This window comes from Ambystoma mexicanum, chromosome 10 (assembly GCF_040938575.1).
Source record: "Ambystoma mexicanum isolate Mex_15411 chromosome 10, UKY_AmexF1_1, whole genome shotgun sequence".
Taxonomy (NCBI): Eukaryota; Metazoa; Chordata; class Amphibia; order Caudata; family Ambystomatidae; genus Ambystoma; species Ambystoma mexicanum.
The window spans coordinates 1392583994-1392601808 of NC_090932.1; positions in this window are offsets into that span (position 1 = coordinate 1392583994).

Genomic DNA, 17815 nt, shown 5'->3' on the forward strand with positions numbered 1-17815 from the left:
ATTTATACCGTGACTTCCAAGATCAATCCCGTGGCCTTTCGCCTTCAGCTGCCTTGCTGCATGAAGAGAATCCATCCTGTGTGCCATGCATCCCAGTTACGGCCAGCCCCTGCCGACATTCCTGCGGCACCCTTGGTTTGCTTGGCTGATGAACAAAAACTAGAGGAGGGGGGAGTACGAGGTGGCGGGCATTAAGGATTCCCGCTATCATCGGGGGAGATTGGAATTCTTGTTCTCTTGGAAAGACTACCCATCATCCGAAGAATCTTGGGAGCCCAGCTCCAATGTTCATGCCCCTGTCTGGTGAGGAAGTTCTATCGGGCTCATCCCGGTAAACCAGGTTTCTTCCGCTCTGGAGGGGGGCATACTGTCATGCGACCCTTTTTTGTCGGTCATTGGCACCGATGGAGGTTCGGTCGCAATGGAGGGTCCCGCTACGTTTCAGACATATTCCGAGCGCGGTCTAGTCTTTTTCCAATATGGCCGCCTCCAGCATATTGGCGTCCAGTTGCTGCCGGCTCGCCGCGTTGCAACTGCTACCCTTCGCTACCTTTGGTTGTCGCGCTCAGTGCTCCTCTTGGCTCTGCTGAGCGCCCCCTGTCCTTAGGGCTCTCTGCCCTCCTCTCTTCGTTCTTCTCTTTTTCTGCCTTCCCGGCCCTCGGGGGCCCCCCTCGACGGCTTCTCCCTGTCTGGCTTCCTCGCTTACTCCTTACTTGCTAGAGGGGATTCGTCTCTCCCCTTGGTTTTCTCCTTTACTGCCGGGTCACTCCTTTTTGTCGTCTCCTCCGACTGCTGTTCCTCTGCTGTCTCCTCCAGCGATCTTCACCCTGCGGATCCTTGACTCTCTCCTACTTCTGAGGATTCATTACTTACCGGACATCCAAGGCTGCTGGATCCTTCTCTTGGCTAGACCTCCTGTTTTTTTTTGCCTTTCTGGCTTTTTCCCCGCAGGTTATCAAGGTTCCGGGGCCACTGGTTTCCGGAAACTCTGGTAACCATTGTAGCGTCGTTCCGTGGTAGACCATATCTCCTAAAAAAGAAATCACTGCCAGAGAAAGAAGAAAGAAGCTCTACAAAGATATTTGCTCAGATGAGGAGGAGGGGGAGGAGACAGAAGTGGGAAGTGACTTGGATATAACAGACAAACCTGATATTTGTGACACTAACACAGCGTGCTAACTGACGGGGTACATACACCTTGTTGGACTACCATACTGTGCTACACTGTAAAAACACCCTTCAATAGAAATACTCAAAGGAGTTTGGCCTGTTTGCAAAGGTAAAAATAACCCTGAGATAAGTCGAAGGAAATTAATATTTCCGGAATGGTGACCCCAGTGGAAATTAATATGGCAAAAGAACATCTACTGCACAAATAGTTTGTCTGGGGTGAATGGGTTGAGCAGGATGAAAATGTTTGGCTGCAGGAAATCAAACAACAAGCCACTGCCACAGAATTAGATAAGTGGCAGGACCAGGGTCCATTACACAAGGCAATTAGTGAACTGTATATGGCCCCAAGGGTAAAAGAAGAGCAATGTAAAATTGCAGAAATAGCGGATTACCTGTACCTCCACATTGGAGTAATACAGGAAATATATGCTGAAAACCTAGATCTGGCAAAAAGGCAAGTACAATCCCTAGAGAAAACCCAAACTGCTCTGGACTCTGCAGAGCAAAGGCTACAAAAGAGCCAAGAATCAGAGAGAGAAACCAGACAGTACCTGACAAAATTAAAGGAAGATCTGGATCTCCTGCAGCAAGAGAAAATAGAGCAAGATACCAAATTACTGACACTGCAAAAACAGTTTCAGGAAAGGTTGGACACTCTACAACAGAGCCAACACAAGCTGGAACAGCAATTAACCTTTAACAAAGCATCTGCAGAACAGATGGTCACTTTAGAGGACCGCATAGACAAATAAAAAGAGGAAAATAATAAATTAATTTTCAAAAGACCTTGAATCCCAAACAGAATTTGATGAAGAGCGCCAGAAAGCTGGTGCATTCAAAAAACAAAGGAACAACCTGGCTGCACAGGGGGGTACTCTAATTTAGGAAAGGGACACCTTAGGCCAGGAAGTCAACCATTTAAAAACCAAGGTGGAAGAAAATCACCTGGCCCTTCAGGGACTGGGTGAACTCAAAATGGACTACGAAAAGCTGTTAGAGCACACCAGGACGGTGCAGGAGGCTCTGGCAAAGAATAATCAGGCTAGTAAGGATCAGACTCAGGAAGTGAGCCTTCTGCAGCAATAATTGGCCAAATACTCCCAAATCAGACAGGAAGCACAGAGAGACAATGAGGCTCTCTGTGAAAAAAATGACAGGCTCCATAGACAGATAGCCATGCAGGAACAACTAATAGAGACCAGTAAGGCCTTAATAGAAGAACAAAAGGGTCAGATTCTTGCATGTCATCAGGGAGTAGGGTCTGAGAGAGATGAGGTCAGATGGGAGAGGGAAACCCCTGAGCATAACCTCAGGAACCCTGGTACCAGAGACTTTAATCTCTTCAGTTCCATGGACTCTGCTGTTAGGAAAGATTTCTTTATTGTGGGTAATTTTCCTTCCATGTGGCAACCCCTAAACCTTTTGCTGTTGTTTTCACCATGATCTAGACTTTGCCAGAGAAGTGCAGCCTTCTGCCGCACTCCTCTGGGCTTTCGCTCTATTCTTACGGGGAAACTGACATTCCCTTAAGACAGTCAGTACCGGGAAACAGCTTTCGTGCAACATGGCACAAGAGGGCACTGTAAGCTAAATTACTGCTCTCTTCGGGTCTCTAGTCTACTACAGGCCCTAGATACTCTCTTGGGATTGTTATCGTACGGTGCAAGTGAATCACGGACGGGACTGGTGGCAGCGATCGTTTCTTTGTGTTTTTGAGCTCCTTTTGGCGTTTAACACGTTTCTCGCGCTTAGCCCAAAATGGTGGCCTGGCCCCCAAAAGGGCCAGACCACGAGGCTCGTTGTCCTGTCCGCTGACCGTCTTGCCCCCTTCACCTTCCCCAGGTCGAGCCGGCCCGGGGCCTTCCTTATTTGGGCGTGTACTTTCCCGCGAAACACAGATGCTTTCGCAGGCTTCTACAGGCCTTGTGTGTGCCTCCAGGATGTGGGCTGGGATGCCTGGTCCCAATACACATCCTGGGTGCCAGAAGGTCTGGGGTGGTGTGAATGCCTAGGACCTCCGTGGTCCGTGATAGGTCCACGTATGGTGTGAGTGTTTTGTGAGCAGATCTCCCATTGGGTCCCCTCCGTTTTGGCGCGAAGGGAACCGTGGATAAGAGGGGGCTGGAAACACCACTACCATGTCGATCTCCTGAGTTCTCACGAACAAAGGAATACAGGAGCCAAGTATCCTGCAACCACGAGGCTGAACCGAGGAATCGCTGGTGATCCGCTGAAGGACTGCTCCGCTGCACTGCTGTCGCTTTGTGAAACCCTTTCTACCTCAGATCGAACGAGAAGGCCTGTACTGGTACTTCGACCCTTGGAATAGTGGGAACAACTATTCTCGGCATCTTCACCATCTCCTGCACGTAAGCCTTCGGAAGTGTCTCTGGGCCATCCAGCAGACTGACCAGCCTATCCAGGAGACTTGCTCTGTAACAGCCGTCAGGTTGTGTTGTATTACGAGTCCTTGTCACTCTCACACGATTCGTACACTTGGCATTCCCAGGTCTGAAGTGAGTAGTGTACATTTGGCTGAAATACACACGGCCATTCCATTGCCCTGCTGTGGTAACAATCTGTGCGGGTTCACTGCATTTGGGACGTCCTCAACTCAACTTCTGCTGCTGCGGAATCTACACGATGACGAGACATCCCCTGCTCCTATCTGAACCTGCCAGCACTGAAACTGACGCGGAGAAGCCTGGGTCTGCTTGGATCGGGGACCGGTGAGTAGCATCGCTAGGAACTGGTTGCCCGCCTGCAGGAGCCCATAGCTTTTCCCCGCTGTGTCTAGCAGCACGCCTTTCCGTACTCGCGCTCTGCTTCTGCCCACACTGGAGGCTGCGCTTGAGTCGCGGAGCTCTGTTCATCTTAATTTGTTCACTGAACTAAATTGCCTGATTCCCTCGAAGAGACTCCCCTTTTTGCCTGTTGGCCCCTCCAGGACAGAGTTCAGAAATCCGTCTTAACATCTGCCACCCCCAAGTTCACTGGCTCACATGAACCAAGGGCCATGGGGATGGTAGGCTTCAACCCAATGGGGAATATGGGGCTAATAGGTCAGCGCCTACCAGAAATGGATGGGCGGGCATCTATGTACAGGTTCCCAAGTGCTAGGGCCATCTTCTCTGATCAGGGAGACTCAGTGAGGGGAGAATGAGAGAAATGGATCCTCAGAAATATAATTTACCAAGAGATCAGGCAGTAAAATTTGGTGGGGAATTACATGAGAGTAGGCCCACTAAGAGCATACTAAAATCCTCTTCCCAGCTAGGACTGTGGGGGGTGTACTCAGCCAATCCTGGGAGCAAGGAAGAGTCAGCAGACTCTTCTGAGCATCACAGGTCCCTAGAGACTAAGCCCCCACATTCTGCAAGCCATTCCCAAGCTCGCAGAATCCGGGAGAATCTAAAAGAGCAGACAGCCACCTCTGGTAGAAGTGCCTCTGAGTCAGAGGATGAGTGGACCAGGGTGACAAGAACTAAAAAGGCTTACAAAGTTAAGAGGGCTTTACTCATCCAGTCCTGTCACCAGAGTACCTTGCAGATCCAATCCAGTCCTGTGCCGTGCTGTGACCAGAGCGCCTCGCTGACTGCAGATCAAATCCGATGTGCCCAGCTGTCTGTCCCAGAACCAGAGCCATTCCCTGACCAGAATCCTGACGGTTCCGTTTAAAAACCTATCTAGTGAGTATCTATAGACAGAACTGTGTCACTAGCACATGTACCTTGTCTAGTTAATCCCTATCTTAAATCCATCCTATCTTATATTCAGAACTGATATTGTTAGGAGTATTTTTGAATTGCCTAAATGCTCTATCCTATCCCTCCTATTTTCCTCCTGTGCTAGTATTGTTAAAACTATCTTTGGGTTGATCTTTTCTCATCTGAGAAGGCGAGTCCCAGGCAATCAGTCATTCTGATCAAGTGGCTGTGTTCTTGTGGGGATTTGTTTTGTTCATAGTAGACCTCTAGTGTTTGAAATTCCATTTGTCATTTGAAAAGTGCATTCCTGTTTCCCATTCTTGCGCCTTTCTCGAAAAAACGACCTCGCCTAAAACATCCATATCTTCCACAGTTGTTATGCTAGAAACAGAATTACAACTTCTGCTGATAGCTAACATCCACAGCTTCAGATCACATCTAAAACCACATGCCAAATGTTTACGGTTCTCCTGTTATCGCGATTATTGCGCAGTGAAAAGTTTGCAGCAAATTTTGTTTTTTGGGAAATTCTGACACATGTAAAACAGCTTTTGATTGCTCCCGACTTGAATTTTAGGATTTCTAATTGTTTCTTGGTATTGAATCATTGCTTGTGTTTGTGTGCAACCATCCAAAGCGGCTCCCATAAGAATTGATAGCAATTTCAGCAATTTTGACCATATTAGTTTTTTTGCCAAGTCCATTCGCAAGATAACTTTAAAAGCCATTCAGACAGCTTGACAGTCAATTCTGTTTTCTCTTGTGTTTGCTGGGGGAACGTGGGATTGTTATTTTGTTTGAATTCTGCCATTCCTGAATACCTGCTCTCTCCTCCTATCGCTTTACATTGCCTATTGGGGGGGTTGAAGGGTGTGCAGGGGGAACCTTTAACCATAGTGATATTTGATCTGCACACACACACACAAAAGTATTAATTTCCTTGCTGAATTATTTTGCTCACTATTACTCCTTGTGTATTAAAGAGATTATTTGTTGTTACATCACCTCATTGGTGATCATTGTGTACTCATTAAAACATAGTGTGATTAAATTGTAAATACATAAATAAATATTTTAACTTTGCAAACCAGCCTGATTACTGGTTCAGTGTGACCTTGGGGGTGGAAGGGGGTTCCAGGAAAGGGGTGTGATATGAGTGGTATATCGTTCAGAATAAAGAACTTTTAGACAAAAATAAATAAGGATTTCAGTTGTGCACTACACGCTAGGCGTTGACTTGGGTGTGTGCCGGATTGAAATCACAGAGCCCGGCCAGCTCCAGCTCTCTCAATCAACTCCAACAGCTCAGAATCCATACTGGGGATTCTCTTGTGGAACTCTCCGAGACAGGGTGTCTCATGCAGCAGCACACTGTTGCAGGAAGCTGGCTCTACACATCCCCTTCTCTTCACAAAGTCCCAAAGGCCACTTCCAGGGATTTAGAACTTTACTGTACATAGTCTCTGAGATTTCCTGGTCTGCAGCATCTCCTCCCACTTCTCAAGCTGAGCAGCTCTCCATTTGTTGTGTTTGGCAAGGAAGAAATCACTGACTCTGGCGTTGCGAACCAGATGCAAAGTTCTACGGGGAGCGTCAGAGTTTCCTCTCCTCACAACCATCACTCTCTCCAAGTTCTATACCCTGTTATCCTCAGTCCTCACAGCAAACTTGAAAACATCCTTCACCCTGGCAGGACTTGACCACTTGCATGCTCCATCTCGAAGGGCCTGGGGAAGTTTGGTCCTAACCATGTCCCACACATACTGGGGCTCTCTCAGTTTAACTCCACTCTGGTCATACATTGACTTGTTTTCCAAATGACACTTCGTAATATTCCCCCTCACACTCTACAACTTCGCCTCTGCCAAAGCTGACCAACCCACCCATGAGGGAAACAGTCTTGTGCTCACATTCCTCCCTCTGCTGAGCTCAAAGGGCAACACCCCAATAGTGCTATGGGGAGTGAGCCATCACCGACTCCTTCATGGCACTCTTCAAATCATGACCATTTCCCCACCTTTTCACCTTATTATCTCTTTCAATACTCTCTAAAAGCACTTCACCAACTCATTAGTCTGTGGGTGATAAATGGTGCTGGTCTTGTGCATGATGGTGTGTGTGCGGCAGAAATCCCCCAACTCCTTCGACCTGAATTGAGTTCCATTCTCAATGATAATGACACTAGAGTAACCCTCTGTACTGCACAATTCCTCCAGGATTTCAACCAATCTCCTTCTGGTCACACTAGTTGTTACAAATACATCCACCCACCTAGTGAGCAGATCTATCACCACCAAACAGAACAATTCAACCGATCACACCAAATCAGATCAATCAATCCATTCCAATCTTGTCCCACAGCTGCAGTGGGATGTCAGTCACAGCCATCGGACACTTCATACCCACACATGCCTTATCACTCTTATGACAAAGGATACAGTCTCTGATGACCCTCTCGATCTGGAAGTCACATGCTGGCCACCAATAGTAGTTCCTTATACTTTGTTTGGTCTTCTCAATGCCTTGATGTCCATCATGTTCAAGTTCTATCAGGCGATTCCTGACACTCTCAGGCGGAATGATTTTGTCACCCCTCCACAGCATCCCATTTCAGACACATAGGCCATCCCTCACATCCCATAGACTCTTGAGATCTGCATCCTCAGCCATCCTTATACTATGTTCATTGGTGTCATTTAGAGATTTATTGGGGCAGCTTGGGGTACCCCAAGCAATATACTTAGTACCCCTACCACTGCCTCTGCAATCTCTGGTCGCAGAGGCAGAGACAGTGGCCACGGATCATTCACCTAAAGTGACAAAGAGTCTATTATTTCATGCCAAAAGTATTTGAAACATCTTTGGCTTAAAATCAATCACTAAAGTCTGGCCATAAGCAAACTGAAGGTTTTCCACAATCAAACCTTGCATGGCATCCTCAGAATGATTAGTGTGTAGGGAGATATGCTAGTATATCCACTGTGTGTATGAGAGAGACACATCCTGGCGTTTGCGATGTCCATAATTCTCTCTTTTCAAATCTTATTGTGACAATTGCAAACTCTAATAAAACACTTATTATGGAGTATTTTTGTAAATTTCAGAAATGACCCTCCTTTATAGATCGTGTAGATGGGGTGTGACATAGCTTAGTGGTTTAAGTGATTGTAGCTACTAATATTATAGCCTGACACAGGTTCGAATCCCAACAGGTCTGACTCAGTTGTTCATCGTTCCAATGTTTATACATTGAGTGCCATTTGTCATTAATTGTATGCATAGTCCTGTGTTGAACATTTTACAAAAAAAGCAGACTATTTAAGCCTGGACCAATGTAATCTTTTTAGAATTGCAGTTTACACATTTTAGTTGCAACACACAGACATACAAATATGTGTAAATTAATTGCTGTTGGCTTTGACACAAATTACGTTCGGAATATGTTTGAAACACAGGCCTATCAGTATGCTTTTGCTTTGAAAGCAGTGGTCATATTTCAAAAGGAACCCATGTTGTGGCCTGCAGTTGTGAACAAGTAGTGTGTTATTTTGACATTTTTCAGAGGCTCTGTCCACCAAAGCATTCCGCGTTCTTGTCTGCATGTTATCATACAAACAGGATTAACAGAATGAAAAACACAATTAGGCCTGGTTCACACATGTAGGACACACATGGCCTGATTACATCTTTGGTGGTAATGGTGAATATTCAGAATGTTTGAATCCTGGATTTTTAACCTTGAAAGTCGTCCACTCTGCCTGCTTTTGTGTGGTAGTAATGACTGCCAACGAATTAGCCTTACCACATGTGGTAATTGCTGTATGTGGTCATTACCATGTGCTGTAATATGAAATCCAAAAGGAGAATGCGCATTAAGGAGTGCCCCAGTGAGTGCTGTTTTCGCTGTATCCCCATTTCTGTGATCCAAGCGGTGAAGGTGGAGTTTTGAGGACTTTTTAAACATTTCTGGCAACATTCATTGGTGCGGACATAAGCCCCGCTCCCATCATGCAAGAAACGATTTAAACTCCTAGGCGTGCACACCAAGGAGTGAACCAGTGAGTGCTGTTTCGCTGTTGAACCTTGCTGTATCCTGAATTCTGTGATCCAAGCAGCGCACATTGATATTAGCGGTGAAGGTATTTCAGCTATAATCAAGACCTGCATTCTGGACCAAACAAGCTGATACCTCTTTATGTATTTCATCTAGGTGGACTTTTGAGGACCTTTTCAAAATTTCTGGAAACATTCCGCAAAAAAGGATTTAAACTTCTGGGCGTGCGCACCAAGGAGTGCACCAGTGAGTGCTGTTTCACTGTTTGGCTGGTGGCTGTTGGCCGCACTCTATTAGCTATAACTTGTTTTGTGTACTGCTTTGTTATCTATTATCTGCCACTTGAGGACCTCAATACGGTCGTCTATTTGAGGTTCTCTGGCTGGTGAAGACACCACTTTAATGTATTATAAACTTGAATGATGCTGCCAACCAAAAGGAAGACTTACCAATTTAGCAGTGCGTAAGGTCAGCTTGTAGAGTGCTGCATGGCTCTTCTGGAGGCTGGCACATGAATACAATAAAGAAAAAGAAAAAAGTAACATTTGACTACAAAGGTGGCAGAGATAAGGGTTATTGGAGCTGTTTGAGAAAAGTGGGGTGACACGAATATGGCACAAGAAAAAATCACTACTTTCCTAAAACCCATTCATAAATCCAATCGACCCATTACTGTGTCACCAGGCACTAGTATGAATAATTCCCTTGAGCTAGAGGTAAAGCCAGAAGTGAATCCAATTGACAATAACTCTTTATTGAACATGACATTAAACTTAAGAGGCAAGACTTTGGAGATGCCTTGCACGAGTGGCTATATACTCCCCCACAAATGAAAATAAGTACAAAATACCATGCACAGAAATTGGGAAATCCACTGACCTAACAGAAATAGCTAATAGGGCGTATCCATCCTAGGCGAGGAATAGATCTTCATCCTTTTCTGATACATCTAAGGAGGAAGTATTGCATGAACCTTAAAATCTATATTCAAAGAACAAAAAGTGTTAAAAGAAGGACTAACTATGCTGGAAGATATTGTCTTGGGTCAAACTGGTGATGAGGACACAAAAGAGGAGAGGGGCAGTGTCCAAATGAAGATGCTTGCCGTGGCACTTATCCATTTGATAAGAGTCACAATGATAGACTGATTGATGTTAATGATTCTATGTTCATGACCCATGATACAAAGGATAATTCTGGGACAACCAGATAGATATGGAAGACCCAAAGAGTCGTTCTATTTCTGGGGAATCTAGAATGGCTCCCTCAATAAAACCCTGTAAATGCTCTAAAAAAGAAACATCTTAAGATCGTTAATAAAAACAAGAAGGGCACAATAAAATTGAGATCCTTAGCGTCACATCTTCCGGCAGAATCAAATATGTTGAGTTACCTATGTCATTTAGACTATCTGAAGAGAAGCAATTTGTTAAGAGAAAGAAGTCTACACAAAAATGAACCCTTAAAGAAACAACTAATTAAACCACTGGAAGTGAGGTTATCTAAAAAGACAACTCTTGTAGAGAATAAGAAACAAGCTTTGACTGATCTAGTAGTGAGTGTTGAGACAGAAGAAAATGATTCGGAGATGTGGGACAATAACACAGAGTGGTGGGAGAATCTGGAAAGTTACACCACCCACAATTTGAGATCACTCACCAAGGACACAAGGGAAAAATCAGTAAGGGAGATTGTGTTGAATGTGGAACTGAATACATATAGCATCAGGATATGTGACCTGTATGCCACCATGTAGACCTTTCCTAAATAGGAAACATATGTTGGAATGTATCCATCAAATACAGGAGTTGAGGGTAATAACAAATAAAGATATTGAGCCTCATTACGAATTTGGAGGTAGCCATGCCGTTTTTAAAATGGGAATTACTGGGCCATTCCGAACTTTGCGGGCCCGGTAATTCCCATTTGCGGGATCCGGACCCTGTACATCCCCATTCCCATTTGAGCCCCTCTAGGGCTCAAATGGGAATGGGGGAGGATGGTAACAACGGTCCCGTTAGTTAGTATCGGGACGGTAACAACGGTCCCGTCCGTTAGTATCGAGCCCCTTGCTACCATCCTGTTCCGCTAGCGGGTGCCGCTCTGCACCTCTGGTCTGACCAGGCGTACAGAGCGGCCCCACAAGCAGAACTCGTAATGCGGCGGTAGTGAGTTAACAGTGCCGGCAGCACTACCGGCGCCGTTATCACTCTACCGCCAGTGATATGGGAGAATTGGAACTGGTGCCAACTACATTAAGCGACCATGAGATACAAAAAACTAGCTTAAGATATACTCAACCCACTAAGAGAAAAATGCTAGGTACTACACGAGTTAACAACAAGGTCAATAGAATACATTGGACGGAAAAAAAGATAAATGCATATATGTAGCATCTGTATGGTGCCTTGGAAGGGATCAACACTGCGACACTATATCTGTTGAAAAGTATGCAGATAGGTCTGAGTTCAGCTAAAAACATATATTAACCAATGAAAGAAATAATATGTCTATAGCAGATACAAAATATGATAAAATAATGGATAATGAAAAACATGGCCATTACAAAGAATTAAGAATCATTAGGAAAGGGGATGGAGATGAAGATACACAATTTAAGGAAATAACCAACCTCAAAAAAAAATATTAAAATGTTCTGAGGAGACACAAAGCATCTCAATTTACTCAAAAATGGTGTGGTGATGCTGTTAAGGTGATGCCTGCAACTAGAGGCCTATTTGTGACAATTACGCAGGAGGTAGATCGTGGTGGCACATGTGCACTCCCTTAGGCGAGTATTTCTTCTGCTGGTTGAGGATGGGAGGGAGGGTGTTGGAGAACTTACACCAGCTCTAAGGTGGACAAGTTTCAGGTCTCTGGATGCTGGCGCACAAGTGAGGGCCGAGTAAGCTGGGTCATCCTTGAAAGCAAGGGAGTGAGGGGACACCTGGGTAAGATCCATGTAATTCCTGGCAGAGGCTCCGGGTGTGCAAGGTGGGGGGGGGGGCATAGTAAGGGCAGATGCAGAGCAACTATGGAGCAGGTTTGTCTTGTGTAGTGAAAGATTGTAGAAAGATCAGTGTGCTGGGAACAAATGGGGTCAAACTAGCATGAGTAGGTGCCAGATTGGTTAGTCTATTCCATTGCAGTGATGTGTGTGGCATTGCAGTGATGTGTGTGGCATTGCAGTGATGCGTGTGGATGCACCAAGTTGCTGTAGTCATCTGTCATTTGGCTGCAGGTGAGGTGAGCAGTGTTGGGAAGGGGTATGACTTGAAAGCTAGAGCCTATAGTTGAGCGCATAGCTGCTGGCCTCAAGACTGACGTACTGGGTGGCCTTCTTTTGTCACATAGCGTGGGTTGCCCATGCTGCTCTGTCAGGTTAGGGCTCATAGAGATGGCATTCCCTAGGTGCGGCTTGCTAAGGTAAAGAATGTGAGGGCTAGCAGGGGCATCTACACTATGTTAGGGCTGATCTGTGATGTAAAGGGCCTGGGTAGAAAACATGTGCAGACAGAATCTGCTGTTCCCAGGGTGAATTGGCATGTGGAGGGAAGCACTATGAGTTGGGGGGCAGCACCCAAGCGGGAGTGCTTTGTGGGGCCACCACATGATACACTGTGATGTGGAAAGTGATGGCGTAATTGTGGCCCTTGGAAGACTGGCTTGGTTAGGGTAGAACTTTGCACAAGAGGAGCAGGGATTGCTGATTGAGGTAGTGGGTAGGGGGATCACGGCAAAGCAGGACAATCATTTCAGCAGGAAGGGCGTTACACAGTTTTGACAAGCTGCATATAGCACGTACCTTGGGACTTTGCCAGACGGACGGCCCTTGCAGCCCGGGCAGAACCAGAAAGGGGTCCTTGGCCTTGTGAGTCGGCCTTTGGAATCAGTTTCAACCGGCTTTGCCATCTGGCTTGCAGCAGCCTCCATCCATGAGAGGCTCATTAGCCAATCTCATGGCACGACAGAGTCAGATAATGGGAATGAATCTCCCTGCAGTGTCAAAGGCACAGCGGCGGCCATGTTGGTGTTGAGCTCCTGCTCTAACACACGGATGGCAGTCAGAGGGGGTAATGAGGCAATGGTGGTAGATGCAGGCCTGCACTGCTCTCCTTATGCCTCAATTAGGGAATGGACCCAGACAGGGGTCATCGGCCTTGTGAGTCGGCCTTTGGCTGGCATCGCCACCTGGCTTGCAGCAGCCTCCATCCATGAGGGGCTCAGTAATCTGGCTTGCAGCAGCCTCCATCCATGAGGGGATCAATAGCCAATCACATGGCACAATAGGTCCAGGTAATGGGGGTGAATCTCCCAGCAGCCATGTTGGTGTGGAGCTCCTGCTCTAACACACAGATGGCAGACAGAGGGGGCAAAAAGGCCATGGTAGTAGATGCCGGCCTACACTGCTCTTCATGTGCCTCAAATGCACCTACATCAAACCAAAGACCATCCAAATCCATCTATCATCAACCCTCACCTCACTACCTGAACACCTCCACTTTTGTCTAAACTTTGCACTACTGTTGGCGCATGTGAGGCTGTACCTTATATATGATCACTATACCTGACTTATCAGGCTTTACCTGGCATAAAATGGCAGGACTTGATTCATTGACATTACACATGACATATAATAGCAGCACTTCGAAATGTGGAGCTATCGCTTGCTTATGATCACTATAGATGGCATGCAAGCATTAAAATGTTGTGGGATTGCACTACTTGGGTATACGATGCTGCAAGTAGTAACTCATGTTAGTGTCTAGGTATGTGTGGCTGTGGATAGCTTATGATGACAATATCTGACGTAAGATGGCTGTTTGCAATTATAAGGGGCTGGTTGGGTATGCAGTTTCTCTAGGCTATGACGGATCTGATTAGTGAGACCTTGTCATATCATGACTGCACCCATGGCTTCAAGAGGTAACATCATAATTAATATTTGGATGGCAACTAAAACAACCTTTTGCCTGCATTAGTGTTGTATGTTATTTTATTAATCTTATACTTTAGGTCTCTCCCTCAAAATGTGTGCTGTCATTGGGTGTGTGGTGTCACTTCTGCTACATTTTGGAGCATTTTGGTGAATTGATATCACTGACTATCTTGTAACATTATGCCATCTCATTTTATGCCATGTTACTATGTATTAGTAATTCCTGTGCATTGAAGTGAACTAAAGCATAACTTGTGCCTCATACTAGACTGGACTGGATAGAAACCAACCCTTCTCCTTGTCTACTGGGAGACTGGGCCCTACCGACAGAAGAGCACTCTGCTGGTCACACCTCCATGTCCCCAGACAAACTGAGCCATTGCTGATAAGACAGTTCCCAAGACTTACGTGGATACTGCAGGGTTACAAGCCACTAACCTTCAAAGCGAGGACTGCCATCTGCCTGGCTGTGGCAGCACACCTGAGCTTCACTTCACAGCCTTTCCCTGTAGGGTCCACGGTGGAGTGACAGGAAAGCAAGGATGTCTGTGGGTCAAGGATTAGAGTGGTGTTCAGCTGACTCAGGCAAAACAGAAAGATGATGGCTGGAAGGTTTTGAATTAATCATAACCACGGGCAAAGCTCTGGGCAACCCTCCAGACCATCGTTTTTCAGCCTGCCAAGCCATTACAGAAGGGAAAAAACCATATGCAAATCAGGCTTGGTCCTACCCCAAAAGGGGCAGTCCAGCCCGAACTGCTAGGTCATATTCCTTCTGCACGAGACCACAAGCATCCCCAGACATGTTTCAGCCTTGTTGGGCATCATCAGTGAGGGGTAGCTTGGGTCTCTAGGCCCGGCAGACTCGGGACCCACTCTGGGCATACCCGTCCCACTCGGGGTGCTCGCTGCGCCACAGGGAACCAGGCTGCACCTCACTGAGGAGGTCCAACAAGGCCGAAACATGTCTGGGGTTGCTTGGTTTTCTGTGCATAGGGGACCTGGCCTAGCAGTTCAGGCTGGGCTGCTACCTTCGGTGGTGGCAGCTGCTGACTGATTTGCACATGGCTGGTCCCCTTTTGATATGGCGCAGACGGGCTAAAAATCGGTGGTGTGGAAGGTTGCCCAGAGCAATTGCCAGTGGTTTAGATTAATTTGAAACCTTCCACCCATCACTTTTGTGGTCAGTTTGTTTCTCCTTGTGAGAGAGGGTATGCCCAGACGTGGGTCCCTTGCTCGCTGCTCCACAGGGAACCAGGCTGCACCTCACTGAGGAGGTCCAACAAGGCCGAAACATGTCTGGGGTTGCTTGGTTTTCTGTGCATAGGGGACCTGGCCTAGCAGTTCGGGCTGGGCTGCTACCTTCGGTGGCGGCAGCTGCTGACTGATTTGCACATGGCTGGTCCCCTTTTGCAATGGCGCAGATGGGCTAAAAAACGGTGGTGTGGAAGGTTGCCCAGAGCAATTGCCAGTGGTTTAGATTCATTCGAAACCTTCCACCCATCACTTTTGTGGTCAGTTCAGCTGACTCAGCCAGAGGAGGTCAAAGGTACCAAGATTTATTCAATACCATATTGGCCATCTGTGAAGCTTACATTGGAGGAGGGCTTGAGAAAAGTTCAGAAACATATTGGACAGACATGTGACATCTATGGTGGCCTGGTGACCCATTAATATTATTATTATTATTATTATTAGGTTTGTTATACTGCACCAGCTCACCAGTGTCAAAGTGTGTACATTAAGTTAAGGTGGATTAAGTCCCGCCCAGGGAGAGCAGGACCTTAGTCTGCTGAGGAAGCATTGACTAGAAAAAGGTCAGATATAAGATGAAAGAGGTGAGCTGAAGTAAAACCAATGCAGAGAGAGACAAGGGGAGTTGTTTGGGACAATAATCAGTGGTCATGAAAATCCTATAATGTTTCTAAGGCCTTTTCTGTATGGTTTTGCTTTTCTTTCAGTTTTTCTGAGCACTTGAGGAGGCACCACACAAACGATGACAATCAATCTCTTAGCAGGACTCGCTTCTAGGTTACAGGGCATCACTCCCAGAAGAACCGAACTAGACCCCATAGCGAAAAAATATAACCAATTATGGGACGTAGACAGAGTTTTGAGATTTATGCTCTTATGTCGTTTAACTTGGAAGAGATCCTCAGACGTTAGAGCACTGGAAATCAACAGGAAAAGTGTATCTCCGAACGGAGTGACTTTTCTCATAACAAGAAGGACCAGGACAAGTTTGAGATCCATTTCTTATGAAGCCTTTCCGGGACAACCAAAATTATGTCCGGTCAGATGCTTAGCAGCATATGAGGATATGACAAGAGAAGTAAGACCTCCAGAAGTATCACAATTATTGATAGCGATTTGTAAACCATTTAAAGCCATTTCACCGGCTACTATAGCCAGATGGCTTAGATGGGTGATGGTACAGGCAGGCATTGATATAGTGAAATATGGCGCTCATTCAGCTAGAGGAGCGATGGCTACCAAGGCTTTCAACATAGGCACCAGAGTAGAGGACATTATGAGTTTGGCATTTGGTCGAATGAATCGACTTTTAAAACTTTCTATTTCAAACCTATGGAAAGTGCAAAATCGTTAGTGGTGAGTAAGCTTTGAACAAGCATAATCCGAGCCTGCGGTCTTGACATAGAATTCAGATTTTCAACACATTTGTTACAGAAAGTCATAATTCTATTAAAGACACGGAGGCGAAGGATTATCATACCCTATCAATCTTAAGAATATAATGTATTATAAAATACTGAAATGTTTACAGGCCTTTTTTTCTGAAATTAATGAAATGATGCATGATGAATACAATAAGATGGTAAAGTTTTGAAATGCACAGGAAGAGAATGTTAATACTTTGTGGTTGGATTTACGATTGTCCCACCCTTGTTTCGGTTTATAGTCACCTTTTTTAATTTATGTTTCTATAGGGATGGTGGCAGACAACAAGCAATCCGGGATTTGAACTGGGATTGGCATGGAATGGACGGTATTACAAAAGTGCACTGGACACATCCTCGAATGGACAAAGAAAGAGGAGGAATAGAAGAAGGACAGGATGTTTTAAGGACTAAAGACATTGATTGTCTGGAAATGTCACATGGTCAGTTTAAGGACCAATAAGAAATGAACTACAAAAGACTCAAAAAACATGGTTATGGTAGTTTTTATTGGTTGTTGTGTTACATGTTTATTGGTTTGTTCTTTGCTACTGATCAGTAAAGTTCAAAGTTCAGCCTTTTAGGAGTGCCTGTAATCCCACTCAGCTTTCCTGCTATTGAACCTGGCCGTTCAGGAGTGAGTGGGAGCTTGTTTAGGTACCAGACCAACTCAAAACGGACCTGTCCCCGGATCTTTTTTACGGCTGTTTCAACACACACATGTTTTCGCAGCAAAAAAGGAACATAGAAGAGGGGTATGAGGAGCTTGTCCCCCATACAAATACCCCAAAATGTAGAGAAACGGCAGCAGTGAGCTGCCCGACTAGGAGTTGTACAAGATTCGATGTTTAGTCTCCATTCTATTGCCAGCATACAGCCCTCTTTCTGCCATTGAAACTGGCAAGGCATTCATGGCAATGGATGGCGAGGTTAAGAGAGAGATCACATATTGCCTCTTTCTGCTTGAATCAGAAATATGTTACATGCATGTGTACTAATAGTTTGACATGCAGGAGAACCATAGCTCACTTTTTCCCCACATACAGTTCTGGGCCTTGGTCAGACCAATAGTTCATCTGACTGGTTGAATCTCCATCGAAAGGAAAATGTAAGAAGAATGAGTTGATCAGACAGTCAGTGTGTCCATTCATTATTAGACCAGACTTCCACATGGCCACCCACAACCATGCAGAAGAGGCCTTGAAGTGGTCGCAAGGTGACATGTTGTGCTGAAAAAATAAATAAACCCTACTTTTTCCTGTGT